This window comes from Procambarus clarkii, chromosome 36, assembly GCF_040958095.1.
Source record: "Procambarus clarkii isolate CNS0578487 chromosome 36, FALCON_Pclarkii_2.0, whole genome shotgun sequence".
Lineage (NCBI taxonomy): Eukaryota > Metazoa > Arthropoda > Malacostraca > Decapoda > Cambaridae > Procambarus > Procambarus clarkii.
The window spans coordinates 11,432,038-11,445,238 of NC_091185.1; positions in this window are offsets into that span (position 1 = coordinate 11,432,038).

A 13,201-nucleotide genomic window follows, 5' to 3' on the forward strand; every position below is an offset into this window, starting at 1 on the left:
TATGTCAGTCAACCATTTGACCCTTTAGGCTTACTTAGTCCTATATTAATAAGGGGCAAACTCCTAATGCAGGAATGCTGGCAGAAACATATGGGATGGGATGATCCGTTGCCAATTGAGTTGCAGGATAAATGGCAAAAACTCGCAACGGATTTCAATCAATTAGGTGTTTTGAAATTTCCTCGTAATGCATCAGGACAAAACTTACCCACAAATTTGCACGTTTTTTGCGATGCCTCTGGCAAAGCGAATGGCGCTACAGCCTACTTAGTCAATAGTGCACAATCAATTTTACTCACATCTAAAGCAAGAGTTGCTCCAATCAAGAAGAGGTCTTTACCTCAAATGGAGTTAACTGCATTGCTGGTGGGAGTAAGATTGGCTCATTGCCTGACGAAGACACTCAATAATATCCACTTTGGTGAAATCGTCGTGTGGTCAGACAATGAGGCAGTCTTACAATGGGTAAGAAATAACAACAACAAAACTCCCTACGCTAGTAATCGCGTTAGGGAAATTCATGAATTATCTGCTGGATATAAATTCAGACATGTCCCCACTAAGGACAATCCTGCAGATTACTTATCACGAGGTTTAACATTAAAACAGCTAATCAAGTCTTCGATGTGGTTTAATAACCCTTCATGGCTTGTTAGTGGTCAGTGGCCCAAACAGAAGCCACAAGTCATAGTGACCAGTATCGCTACTCCCATGAAAGAACCAGAACCTCATCGAATCTAAGCTATTAATCCTCAGAATTATTCTAACTTGAGTAAGTTATTAAGAGTGACAGCACATGTGTTTGACCTTGCTAAGATAGGAATCAGACATAAGTTTCCCAATCCTATCCTCTACTGGATCAAACGTGCACAAAAGAGACGTATGGAAGTGAATATGAAAATCTTCCAGATAAATTAACCAAGTCTCTAGGTATCAGGTATGATGCCAACACTCATAATATATTAAAGTGTGGAGGACGTTTGCTTCATGCAAAAATTGATTTGGATACAAAGAATCCGATCCTTCTACCACGTCACCACATTATTACAAAACTTCTAGTTTTACATCACCATCAATATGGTACTTTACATGGCGGAGTTTTAGACACTCTCACCGACCTCAGACAGAAATATTGGCTTCCTCAAGGTCGTGAAACTGTCAAATCAATCATTAAGTTCTGTGTAATCTGCAAAAGATACGACGCTCGAGTGTGTCCTTACCCAGGACCTCCACCACTCCCTAAGGAGAGAGTAGTTCATCTTCGTCCCTTTGAGACTACTGGTGTCGATTACACAGGAGCCTTGCTTCTCACTGGTAATCCAGATAAGATACCAGTGAAAGCTTATATTTGCTTCTTATATTTGCCTCGTGTGCTACCACACGAGGCGTACATCTAGAAGTGACTTCTGACATGAGTGCCGAAGCCTTCATCCAAGCTTTTCGTAGATTTGCAGCTCGCAGATCCTGTCCCAAACTAATGATATCTGATAATGGTTCAAATTTTGTGGCAGGAGAAGCCTGCCTACGAGAGATATGGAATCATCCAGAAGTGCAGTCTGTCCTGCAGAGACGACAATGCCACTGGAAATTTATTGCTCCCAGAGCCCCCTGGCAAGGTGGGTTCTACGAACGTATGATAGGGACTGTCAAGAAATGTTTAAGGAAGACCTTGCATCGACAGAAAATTGGTTACTCCGAACTCCAAACACTCGTCGTGGAAATTGAGGCGCGAGTCAACAATCGCCAATTGACTTACCTATCAGATGATTTCTCACAGAGAGAGCCTCTGAGTCCCTCGCATTTAATACATGGAGGCCTGCTGAGCCCTCTGATACCTTTGGCAGAAGAGGACCCCGTCGACCCTTCCCATGTAACCAGGAGTGACTTAGTAGAAAGTTACCAACATCTCTCGAGAGTAATTGAAAGGTGGAATGAGGTGTGGACTCGAGAGTACCTCACAGCTCTACGAGAGTACCACTATGGAGCTTCGAGCCCCTATAATAAAGTTCAACTCAAACCAGGAGACCTAGTATTGGTTGACAGTGATGGACCAAGGTCAGAATGGCCTATAGGCAAAATTGTTGCTATCCACCCAGATCACCAAGGCATCCTGAGAGTAGTACGGGTTTTGTGCCGAGGCACTAGTACCCTAAAAACATTAGAGAAGTTGGTACCTCTCGAATTAGCAGAACGAGAGTGTTTATCAGAACCAGCTTCACCAACAGTTTCCGAGGACAACAATTCTGATCTACCGAGCACCCGCCCCACTAGAGCTGCTGCTCAACAATGCAAACGGAAACTACAAGCCTATTATAGCTCTGACTAAGAGCAAATAATTTCCCATCCAATTTGAGTAATCATGATGATGCTGTGTTGTGATGTCAAGTAACAAATCAGTTACAAGTCACAATGACCCGAGACATTCACCTCACAGTGGATTCTCAGTTACTTTAAATTGTATGATTTAATCCTTAATTTGTTTGTGTAGGCTATCAACTATAACATTATTTCATCTAGAAGGCAGGGTGGGCGTCACTGTAATTGATGCAGTGAGCATGGAAAGAAGGGCACTCTGTCTTAGAATGACCCGAGTCTCCACAAAAGGGACATAGAGAGACCTCACTAGTGCATTTGAATGGACTAGTGTAAAGTGTATGGACAAAGACAGGGACATACACTCGAACACTATATCTTGGATTGTAGTAAAATTGAACCTTTTAGAGAGAGATCTAAGCTCACTCTGTATGATATGGCAACCTATCTTATTACTATGGATAAATTACCTGAAATCCTTGCACTGTATCCATATTTCGCTTCCAGTAGATAAACGACATATGAGATGAAGAAACAAGTAGTGTATTGGGAAGACTAATAATAAACAGAAGCTCCCCTATGACTATCCCCATTGGTCAAACTATTATGTATTAGCGATAAGACCTATCATTAATGTATAATGACTTACTTTAAATGTATAGCTCTTGAGATAGCACTTTCTCTGTAACTAGCTGACATTGTAACTATAAGGTGTGAAGGATAGATGAAATTGTTTATGTAATAATCTAAGATGAGGTCTGATAAAGACCTTTTGTGCCCTCTGTAATGCTTTTTGCGCTACCGCTCACAGGATGGGTATGGGGTGCACAATAAACTAGCCGCCTCCGGCGGCAACAAACATCGTAGGATGACAAAGTTAATTCCCAAAATTAGAAACCTGTCATATGAAGAAAGATTAACAAAGCTTAAATTGCATTCACTGGAAAGGCGAAGAGTTGGGGTTGACATGATAGAGGTTTAAAAGTGGATGAATAGACATAACAAAGGGGAAAGTAAGAGGGTATTAAAATTATCAACACAAGACAGAACACGAAACAATGGGTATAAATTGGATAAGTTTAGATTTATTTAAGACTTGGGTAAATACTGGTTCGGTAACAGGGTTGTTGATTTGTGGAACCAATTACCGCGTAACGTGGTGGAGGTGGGGGTCCCTCGATTGTTTCAAGCGTGGGTTGGACATGTATATGAGTGGGATTGGGTGTTTATAAAGAGGAGCTGCCTCGTATGGGTCAATAGGCCTTCTGCAGTTAACTTTGTTCTTATGTTCTTAGGTAAAAATTTCATCGACGAATAAGCCCGTATAACCACCATGGAGCCACAATTAGAGGATAGGACCCTCGGGTGCATCCTGGGTATACGCCCCACAAACCCCACCTTAAGAACCGTCAGTCCGTCGTGATCGGGCTCACTAATGAAGGTAAAGTTTGACAATAAAAGCGTTCCCTCGCCCGAAACATCGGGTACCACAGTTTTATGGGTGAGAGAGTGTCTCCACAAACACCCGGGTGTCAAAACAGAAGAAGACGTCTGAAAGAATAACCAAGAATGCCAAAAAGTCGGCGGGAAATAACAATTAGAAAGGAAAAGAGGTGGGGAGGAAAATGAAACATAAGGAAGAGGAAGAGGCATCCAGCACAATAAGTGAAGACTGTCCCATGGAGTATCACACTCTGGCAGCCGCCCACCAAGCCCCCCCCCCCCTCACGATAGCAACGGGCTGGAGAGGGAAGGGGAGGTGAGCATGTAACCCATGCTCACCTCATTCCATCCTCTGGTTTAGATAATACCTATTATGACCGTCGTTAATAGTCACGAATTCGTACGTACTTAGCTATTAGATAGTAGTATACTGACTATTAAGGAATTCTTTTAAAACACATGAAGCTAAAAACCAACTTAAATATTCCTAGGCCTAGTATAGCACACATATGTACTATATTAGCCCTCAGATATCATGTATTAGGCCTAGAAAGGGAAGATTAGGTTAGTTAAGTTTGTTAAAGCAACGCAAGTAAAAAATAGTTTACCAGTTTGCCCAACTCAATAATTCAGATTTCTACTTACTAATTTCGTTGTACGTCGGTATATATACTATGGTCGCAGGAGGAAATGATGTTGGTCGAGTTAGGAACTGATTCAGAGATATAAAATAGCCATAGAATTAGTTAGGAGCAAGGGAGGAATCCCGATCATATGTGGCATTCTTCCAAAAAAGGGAGTTGGAAATGAATGGATGCCGAGGGCAATTGGTGTCACTTGCCGGTTGGAGATATATAGCACATCAAATCCAATATCTTTCATAGACAACTGGGAACACTTCTATGGAAGAAATGAAATGTATGCTCGGGATGGGGTGCATCTATCGAGGGCTGGGGTTGTTGTTGCAGTTGCGAACTCGTTGGAACCAGTGGTTGGAGGCGTTTGTTTGGGTTTGGGTTTAAACTGTTAGTAGATAGTGGTATGGGAATTGATATGGAGGAAGGAGGTAATAAAAGTATGTGTTTGTGGGAGAAAGAAATCCATCATTATTGTAGGCATCAAACAACGTCTAAAGCCATCCATCATTACTGTAGGCATCAATCATCACTATAGCCATCCATTATTACTAAAGGCATCAATCATCACTATAGCCAATAATCATCACTATAGCCATCGATCATCACTATAGCCACCGATCATCACTATAGCCATCCATCATCACTATAACCATCAATCATTACTGTAGCCATTCATCATAACTGTAGGCATCAATCATCACTATAGCCAATAATCATCACTATAGCCACCGATCATCACTATAGCCATCCATCATCACTATAGCCATCCATCATCACTCTTGGCATCAGTCACTATAGCCATCAATCATTACTATAGCCAATTATCATCACTGTAGGCATCAATTATCACTATAGCCATCCATCATTACTGAAGGCATCAATCATCACTATAGCCATCTATCATTACTGTAGGCATCAATCACTATAGCCATCCATCATTACTGAAGACATCAATCATCACTATAGCTATCCATCATTGCTAAAGGCATCAATCATCACTATAATCATCCATCATTACTGATGTCATCAATCATCACTATAGCCATCCATCATCACTATAGCCATCCATCATCACTATAGCCATCCATCATCACTGTAGGCATCAATCAACACTATAACCATCCATCATCACTAAAGGTATCAATCATCACTACAATCATCCATCATTACTGATGTCATCAATCATCACTATAGCCATCCATCATTACTGAAGGTATCAATCATCACTACAATCATCCATCATTACTGATGTCATCAATCATCACTATAGCCATCCATCATCACTAAAGGCATCAATCATCACTGCAGCCATCCATAATTACTGAATGCATCAATCATCACTATAGCCACTATAGAGGCGCCTGACAGCTGAGTGGACAGCGCTTCGGATTCGTAGTCCTGAGGTTCCGGGTTCGATCCCCTGTGGAGGCGAAGAAAAATGGCAAAATGTTTCTTTCAAACTAATGCCGCTGTTACCTAGCAAGAAACGGGTACCTGGGAGACAGCTGCTACTGGCTGCTTTCCGGGGGGGGGGGGGGTGTAACAAAAAGGAGGCCTGGTCGAGGACCGGGCCGCGGGGACGCTAAGCCCCGAAATCACCTCAGGATACCCTCAACAAGCCATCCATCATTAATGAAGGCATCAATCATCACTATGTTCATCCATCATCACAGAAGGCATCAATCATCACTATAGCCATCCATCATCACTATAGGCATCAATCATTACTATAAGCATCTATCATCACTGACGGCATCAGTCATTACTATAAGCATCTATCATCACTGACGGCATCAATCATTACTATAACCATCTATCATAACTGTAGGCATCAATCATCATTATAGCCATCTATCATCACTGACGGCATCAATCATCACTATAGGCATTCAACATACTGTAGGCATCAATCATCTATATAGCCATCCATCAATACCGAAGCATCAATCATCACTATAGCCATCCATCATTACTGAAGGCATCAATCATCACTATAACCATACATCATTACTGACATCAATCATCACTATAACCATCCATCATTACTGAAGGCATCAATCATCACTATAACCATACATCATTACTGACATCAATCATCACTATAACCATCCATCATTACTGAAGGCATCAATCATCACTATAACCATACATCATTACTGACATCAATCATCACTATAACCATCCATCATTACTGAAGGCATCAATCATCACTATACCCATCACTCATTTCTGAAGGCATCAATTAACACTATAATCATCCATCATTACTGAACGCATCAATGATGACTATAGCCATACATCATCACTTTTGGCATCAATCATCCCTATAGCATCCATCATCATTGTACTCATCAATTATCACTATAGCCATTCATTATCAATAAAGGCATCAATCATCACTATTGCCATCCATCATTACTGTAGCCATCAATCATCACTGAAGACTTTAAACATCATTATAGATATTCATGATCACTGTTAACATCAATCATCACTATAGCCATCCATCATTAATATAGTTATCAATCATCACTATAGCCATCAATCATTACTGTAGGCATCAATCATCACTATAGGCATCCATCATTAATGTAGCTATCAATCAACACTATAGCCATTCATCATTGTACATCAATCGATGAACATCACTGTTGGCATTGATCAACACTACAGCCATCCATCATTACTGTAGGCATCAATCATCACTATAGCCATCCATCACATCGTGTAAGCATCAATCAACTCTACAGCAATCCATCATCACTTCATCACAAACGGTGATTTCACCACTCCTAGCATGTTAATCACGAGTAATCCATTGCTAGTAAGCTTAGTAGTAGGCATCCGTCCGGATAAGTAAATGATGGTGGATGGTGCACCACCACCTTCTCTCACCTCTGCTCACTAAACATGGTGGATGGTACACCACCACCTTCTCTCACCTCTGCTCACTAAACATGGTGGATGGTGCACCACCACCTTCTCTCACCTCTGCTCACTAAACATGGTGGATGGTGCACCACCACCTTCTCTCACCTCTGCTCACTAAACATGGTGGATGGTACACCACCACCTTCTCTCACCTCTGCTCACTAAACATGGTGGATGGTACACCACCACCTTCTCTCACCTCTGCTCACTAAACATGGTGGAAGGTACACCACCACCTTCTCTCACCTCTGCTCACTAAACATGGTGGATGGTACACCACCACCTTCTCTCACCTCTGCTCACTAAACATGGTGGATGGTACACCGCCCACCTTCTCTCACCTCTGCTCACTAAACATGGTGGATGGTGCACCACCACCTTCTCTCACCTCTGCTCACTAAACATGGTGGATGGTACACCACCACCTTCTCTCACCTCTGCTCACTAAACATGGTGGATGGTACACCACCACCTTCTCTCACCTCTGCTCACTAAAGATGGTGGATGGTACACCACCACCTTCTCTCACCTCTGCTCACTAAACATGGTGGATGGTACACCGCCACCTTCTCTCACCTCTGCTCACTAAACATGGTGGATGGTACACCACCACCTTCTCTCACCTCTGCTCACTAAACATGGTGGATGGTACACCACCACCTTCTCTCACCTCTGCTCACTAAACATGGATGGTACACCGCCACCTTCTCTCACCTCTGCTCACTAAACATGGTGGATGGTACACCACCACCTTCTCTCACCTCTGCTCACTAAACATGGTGGATGGTACACCGCCCACCTTCTCTCACCTCTGCTCACTAAACATGGTGGATGGTACACCGCCACCTTCTCTCACCTCTGCTCACTAAACATGGTGGATGGTACACCGCCACCTTCTCTCACCTCTGCTCACTAAAACTTTCCCAATGGTCCCCAGCCCGTCCGCTTGGCCTACCCGTGAATCACCTTCATCTTCACTAAGTTTTCACCATCTGTGATATTCTTCAGACCTCTGTGTGTGTGTCTCCTTAGCTCTCAGTATTCCTGCTTATAGGAGTCCCAAGAGCCTTCCACTCAGGCCGAGACAAGAAAAATGGCATCTGGGGTTCAGGAGCGCCAGAAGCGAGTTCTGGAGAAGGAGGAGGAGGGCGTCGCTACGTCTGCAGGAGGCAAGAGACTGCGGCGGGAAGTGAGTTTGTCTCAAGGAAAAAAGGTTCGAAAGGGAGCGACTACAGTCCCTGAAGGTTACTCAGTGGCAGAGAAACTGTCCCGAGTTCGATCTAAAATGTCGTCATATCGATCACAATCAACCCAGAAAACGGAGGTAAAAATAACATTACATGAAAGACTTCAACATTTCCTTAAACAACAAAATGATAAAACAATAGAAAAATAAAAGAAGAAAAAGGAGAGAAAGGAGAACCAGCGCCGACTAAAGGACTTGGAGACATTGATCAATAAACATCAAGAGCTTGATGAAGGCGAAGAATCAGAGCGTAACCAATAGCCAGGCACCATGAAGCAAGATTTACTTATGTTCGATACGTTCTCAGATTATGAGCACGAAAATGGTTCACAAACCACACAGGGTTGAGAACTGGCTGCCTGCCCCTGAATTATTATTATTATTATTGTAGATATTTTAGTTTTAAATAAAGTATTTTATGTTATAATGATAATTGTTGCTTTATTATGCTTTGACTTAAGATCCTGACAACTGAATGTGACAATTTACTGACTTGACCAATAATAATAATAATACATTGCAGGTCCCAGATTGTGGGAAAACTCTACCGGTGGGATTATATTTAGTAATTATTACTTATTATTTATTAGCTTGATTATGTTTTAATTGCTGTGCGGGACGACCCCGACCGTCCAAGGGGTTGGGCACCATTCCTTCCCCTGTCCTAGCCCTAATCCTGACCCCTTCCAAGTGCTATATAATCGTAATGGCTTAGTGCTTTCTCCTGATAGTTCACTACCCTTCACTACCTTCCCTACTCTTCACCACCTTCCACCAAGTATGGGGTGCACAATAAACTTTTGTTCACAGGAAGAGGGTGAACAAAAAACTTTTGTGCACATGATGAGAATACTGTGCACAATAAACTGCCACTCACATGATGAGTATGGGGTGCACAATAAACTACCACTCACATGATGAGTATGGGGTGCACAATAAACTGCCACTCACATGATGAGTATGGGGTTCACAATACACTACCACGCACATGATGAGTATGGGGTTCACAATACACTACCACTCACATGATGAGTATGGAGTGCACAATACACTACCACTCACAGGATGAGTATGGGGGGGTGGGGGCACAATACACTACCACTCACAGGATGAGTATGGGGTGCACAATAAACCACCACTCACAGGATGAGTATGAGGTGCACAATAAACTACCACTCACAGGATGAGTATGGGGTGCACAATAAACTACCACTCACAGGATGAGTATGGGGTGCACAATACACTACCACTCACAGGATGAGTATGGGGTGCACAATAAACTACCACTCACAGGATGAGTATGGGGTGCACAATACACTACCACTCACAGGATGAGTATGAGGTGCACAATAAACTACCACTCACAGGATGAGTATGAGGTGCACAATAAACTACCACTCACAGGATGAGTATGGGGTGCACAATAAACTACCACTCACAGGATGAGTATGGGGTGCACAATACACTACCACTCACAGGATGAGTATGGGGTGCACAATACACTACCACTCACAGGATGAGTATGGGGTGCACAATAAACTACCACTCACAGGATGAGTATGGGGTGCACAATACACTACCACTCACAGGATGAGTATGAGGTGCACAATAAACTACCACTCACAGGATGAGTATGGGGTGCACAATAAACTACCAATCACAGGATGAGTATGGGGTGCACAATAAACTACCACTCACAGGATGAGTATGAGGTGCACAATAAACTACCACTCACAGGATGAGTATGGGGTGCACAATAAACTACCACTCACAGGATGAGTATGGGGTGCACAATACACTACCACTCACAGGATGAGTATGGGGTGCACAATAAACTATCAATCACAGGATGAGTATGGGGTGCACAATAAACTACCACTCACAGGATGAGTATGAGGTGCACAATAAACTACCACTCACAGGATGAGTATGGGGTGCACAATAAACTACCACTCACAGGATGAGTATGGGGTGCACAATAAACTACCACTCACAGGATGAGTATGGGGTGCACAATAAACTACCACTCACAGGATGAGTATGGGGTGCACAATAAACTACCACTCACAGGATGAGTATGGGGTGCACAATAAACTACCACTCACAGGATGAGTATGGGGTGCACAATAAACTACCACTCACAGGATGAGTATGGGGTGCACAATAAACTACCACTCACAGGATGAGTATGGGGTGCACAATAAACTACCACTCACAGGATGAGTATGGGGTGGACAATAAACTACCACTCACAGGATGAGTATGGGGTGCACAATAAACTACCACTCACAGGATGAGTATGGGGTGCACAATACACTACCACTCACAGGATGAGTATGGGGTGCACAATAAACTACCACTCACAGGATGAGTATGGGGTGCACAATAAACTACCACTCACAGGATGAGTATGGGGTGCACAATAAACAAGGAAAGTGTTGATCAGGCAAGAAAGTGTAGTGGCAAGTTTGTGAACTGTAAAGGAGGTCAACTGGCAACAATTATTATGGCAACGAGTTGAACTGGCAACGAGTTGAACTGTAGTTGAACTGGGACTATGGTGAACTGGCGACAGGGAGGACTGGCTAAAGGGTGAACTGGAATGAAGTGAATTGACAAGTAGGTGACTGCTTTATTAAGTAACAGTTCCCTAGACCACTGTCTCATGGTAAGTACCAGTTCCCTAGACTACTGTCACATGGTAAGTAACAGTTCCCTAGACCACTGACTCATGGTAAGTAACAGCTCCCTAGACCACTGTCACATGGTAAGTAACAGTTCCCTAGACTACTGTCACATGGTAAGTAACAGTTCCCTAGACCACTGTCTCATGGTAAGTAACAGTTCCCTAGACTACTGTCACATGGTAAGTAACAGTTCCCTAGACCACTGTCTCATGGTAAGTAACAGTTCCCTAGACCACTGTCTCATGGTAAGTAACAGTTCCCTAGACCACTGTCTCATGGTAAGTAACAGTTCCCTAGACCACTGTCTCATGGTAAGTAACAGTTCCCTAGACCACTGTCTCATGGTAAGTAACAGTTCCCTAGACTACTGTCACATGGTAAGTAACAGTTCCCTAGACCACTGTCTCATGGTAAGTAACAGTTCCCTAGACCACTGTCTCATGGTAAGTAACAGTTCCCTAGACCACTGTCTCATGGTAAGTAACAGTTCCCTAGACCACTGTCTCATGGTAAGTAACAGTTCCCTAGACCACTGTCTCATGGTAAGTAACAGTTCCCTAGACCACTGTCCTATGGTAAGTAACAGTTCCCTAGACCACTGTCTCATGGTAAGTAACAGTTCCCTAGACCACTGTCTCATGGTAAGTAACAGTTCCCTAGACCACTGTCTCATGGTAAGTAACAGTTCCCTAGACCACTGTCTCATGGTAAGTAACAGTTCCCTTGACCACTGACTCATGGTAAGTAACAGTTCCCTAGACCACTGACTCATGGTAAGTAACGGTTCCCCAGACCACTGTCACATGGTAAGTAACAGTTCCCTAGACCACTGACTCATGGTAAGTAACGGTTCCCCAGACCACTGTCTCATGGTAAGTAACAGTTCCCCAGACCACTGTCACATGGTAAGTACCAGTTCCCTAGACCACTGTCTCATGGTAAGTAACAGTTCCCCAGACCACTGTCACATGGTAAGTACCAGTTCCCTAGACCACTGTCTCATGGTAAGTAACAGTTCCCCAGACCACTGTCACATGGTAAGTAACAGTTCCCTAGACCACTGTCTCATGGTAAGTAACAGTTCCCTAGACCACTGACTCATGGTAAGTAACGGTTCCCCAGACCACTGTCTCATGGTAAGTAACAGTTCCCCAGACCACTGTCACATGGTAAGTAACAGTTCCCCAGACCACTGTCTCATGGTAAGTAACAGTTCCCCAGACCACTGTCACATGGTAAGTAACAGTTCCCTAGACCACTGTCTCATGGTAAGTAACAGTTCCCTAGACCACTGTCTCATGGTAAGTAACAGTTCCCTAGACCACTGTCCTATGGTAAGTAACAGTTCCCTAGACCACTGTCACATGGTAAGTAACAGTTCCCTAGACCACTGTCTCATGGTAAGTAACAGTTCCCTAGACCACTGCCTCATGGTAAGTAACAGTTCCCTAGACCACTGTCTCATGGTAAGTAATAGTTCCCTAGACCACTGTCACATGGTAAGTAACAGTTCCCTAGACCACTGCCTCATGGTAAGTAACAGTTCCCTAGACCACTGTCACATGGTAAGTAACAGTTCCCTAGACCACTGTCTCATGGTAAGTAACAGTTCCCTAGACCACTGTCTCATGGTAAGTAACAGTTCCCTAGACCACTGTCCTATGGTAAGTAACAGTTCCCTAGACCACTGTCTCATGGTAAGTAACAGTTCCCTAGACCACTGCCTCATGGTAAGTAACGGTTCCTTAGACCACTGCCTCATGGTAAGTAACAGTTCCCTAGACCACTGACTCATGGTAAGTAACAGTTCCCTAGACCACTGTCTCATGGTAAGTAACAGTTCCCTAGACCACTGTCTCATGGTAAGTAACAGTTCCCTAGACCACTGTCCTATGGTAAGTAACAGTTCCCTAGACCACTGTCTCATGGTAAGTAACAGTTCC